This window comes from Sycon ciliatum, chromosome 6, assembly GCF_964019385.1.
Source record: "Sycon ciliatum chromosome 6, ocSycCili1.1, whole genome shotgun sequence".
Classification (NCBI taxonomy): domain Eukaryota; kingdom Metazoa; phylum Porifera; class Calcarea; order Leucosolenida; family Sycettidae; genus Sycon; species Sycon ciliatum.
Window position 1 is genome coordinate 18,397,911 of NC_088648.1, and position 3,373 is coordinate 18,401,283.

Sequence of the window (3,373 nt, forward strand, 5' to 3'; positions counted from 1 at the left end):
GGAGGCGCACCCAACCACCAGGTTATCTCATCTCTTGACTCAGCGCATCTGCCTGCACTGCACACGGCAGTACCGTTGCAGAGCACGGCCTGCAGCCGTCTCGTGTCGTGACCGTCTCCGAAGTCTGGTGATCTCAGACGGAGCGCGAAACCATGAGCAGACACATTTTTCGAACTCTGGCTTGCCCGCGCAGTCGATTCTGTGCTTGTCAGTACCGCTGAACTGCCAACCTTCCGTGGGTTGGACGTAGGTGCGAGCGCATCCACGACAACTGACTAGTAAGTTTTACACCACACCACAAATGTGATACGTGTAGAGGCTAGGGTGGCGTGTGGACGCAGGTCCTGTCTTCGCCACCTGTCATGGTGCAGTCTCGTGACACCCCATGATCTCATCGCGCATGTGAGTTATACAGATTTGGGGCTAAGTAAGGTAGGAGGGGCTGCATTGTAGAAGAACTGCACGGATTCACTCAGAACGCTTCGTTCTGTAGGTCCATGGACATCCATAGACAGGAAAGTTTTCAGCGGCTACAATACTACTGTCTTGGTCAAGTTTCCAGGGATTGCCATCCGATATTCTAACGCTGGCCTTCAGACTACACGCAGGCAATGTGCGACCAAGAGTCAAGACTACAACTGACAAAAGCTACAAGTACCTGAGTTGGTTGGTTGGTTATATTTTTACTTCGCACATTCAAACTGGGTGACGACCCAATAAAATGATGGCGAAGGGTTGCCCGAGAAGCGGCTATGGCAGGACATAATCAGACAATACTGAGTAATATGAGTTGAGAACAAACGGGAGGGATTTGAGCAACATACATGATTGTACAAGTACCGGTATTGCTGCGTGCTGATTGATGAACTGTACAGGAAGGGAGAGCATAACGACCTGCAGTATATGGAGCTACTAGCACTCCCCACAGCACATGTGTATTTGTCACTAGTGTATGGCACACATAGGACTGGTGTATGGCACACATGCTAACTAACTTAGATTCAGGTAGCCGGACCTCACCGGGGAGAGCGTTCCACGGCTGTGAGTGTGCAAGGCAGTGATTTAAGCTATCTGTACATGAAGTGTATGGTCCTGATATCCAATGTGTGGTGAGGCTTATCGCCGCGCCATGACTAGATCCCCAGTTAGACCATCACTACCGAGTACATGTACAGTGCTGGAAACTGAAATCCGACCCCTAGCGGTGCGTTCACATTCTAGCGGTCTATATTTCGTAGTTTTAACGTTACTATCCCGTGTTGGTCTTTGCGATGTTGCCAGCACTTCACTTCAAAGTATAACGTGACGAAATGCAGACTTCATGAAAAGCAGATAACAAAGGAGTGCACGTCATTTCTGGCAATGGTTGTCCACTGAGATGTTAGGCGGTGCTGCAAATGGACGTCTCTATCCTTTGTTTTTGAGACATTCGCGCTGCCATTGCGTGACCTGTGTATGGGCGTATTAGCGATGCTAAAAAAGCAAGACAAGGTGAATCCGGGTTCAAGCATACCTTCCTGCGTCCGGTGATAGTTATCGAGTCATGGTCAGTGCACCAAGGGTCCAATGGTCCTGAGTGTTATGTTATGTGTTACCTTTATTTTACTTCACCATAGGTACAGGCATTGCTGCCTTCTTGCTGTGGATCATAAATGATGCCACAGCTCCTAGGCTATGATGAAAAATATAATACTAGTAGTATGATAGATCAATATGATCAAATATGAACAGCATGGGAAGTAATAAGATGTCATGACTGTCAGCAGGACAATTATAAAAATACCATGCAGCAGTGTATTTTATGTGTGTTGTGGTTGTACATGTAGATAATATTGATGATGGACAGGGGACACAACGTACTCGTGTGTCAATAGCTAATGGAGTGAAGTGAGATCAAGATCTGAAAGAGATTTTTTTTAAATGAACAAGGTTTGTTAGAGAGCGGGTAGCATCGGGTAGAGAGTTCCATGTGGTGCTGCCTAGAAATTGGATAGAACATCTCCCAGCAGGGTTGGGTAGGAATGGGATGCGAAGTAAATTATGCAGCTGCCCACGGGTGACGATACGATCAGCAAGTGGTATCTGAGGCTGGGCAAGTAATACAAAATAATCTTGAAAGAGAGAGCTTGCAGATCCGTGTATAGACCGGAAAACAAATACAAGCAGCTTCTGTAAAAGGACTTGGTGAAGTGATGGCATGGATAACTTAGCAAGCAAGGGAGCTGTTGCAGTGCGGCGGGGAGCCTGAAACACAGCACGAATACCAGACTTATGCAGTGTTACAAGGCAATTTAGCAGAGACCGTGAAAGCGCAGGAAAGAAGCAATTAGAGGCGTAACAGAGATGAGATAGTATCATAGACATATACCACATTCGACGTGATTTCAGTGACAAGGCCCGGCCATGCCTCCAAAGCTGTCCAGTGGTCGCCGCCAATTTTTTCGCCAGAAACTCGATGTGGGGTGCCCAAGTTAGCTGGTCATCAATCAACACACCGAGGTATTTTGCCACGTGTGTGACTTGCAGAACACTGTTGTTGCAGGTGACGAGTGACGGAGCAGCGTCAAACGCACCTCTGGGACGAATAAACATCACATGAGTCTTAGCTGAGTTCAATAGCAAACCTTTGTCCTCAAGCCAGGACGAAAGATTGGTGACTGCTGTCGTGAGCACAGCACAAACAACAGCAGGGTCACGGTCGGAGTAATCAACAACGATATCATCTGCAAACTCTGGATTGAAAACTTCATGTGGAAGCACAGACGCTATATCACTTATGTAGAGAACAAATAAGAGAGGTCCAAGTACACTTCCTTGAGGAACACCTCTGGAGCATGGAACTGGCGTTGAAATCTGGTCTTTGATTTTGACACACTGTTGACGTTCGGACAGGTATGAACAAAACCACTGCAGCACCACACCACCAAGCCCAAACTCAAAGAGGATTTGAATAAGCTGGCGATGGTCAACTCTATCAAGTACGTAGTAATATTTAATTTCCACACTCATCACTACCATGCCCTAAATCCGTCACCTTCATTGTTCATCCCCCGTGACAGGATGATAAACGCAAGAGAGTACATAGATGCATAAACGCTCGCGCTAGTCCCCTACTTTGCCGCCTTTTCACTCCTCGTGCTGTCTCATCATCCCGCACTGCTAGAATTACCCGTTCTCAGGAATCGCTCGGCCTGGTACTGCCCCATGCCAGATTGTATTTTGGCTATCACTCTGTATCTTATCTTGAAGCTGACCGATGGAACTCCCTCCCTGCCGCGATTCGCACCATATCCCTGCCTGCTGCATTTCGCTCCGCTATCTTGACGTGGCTAGGGCATAGTAAGTAATTGTTAGTTGTGACACGCTGGGGCCT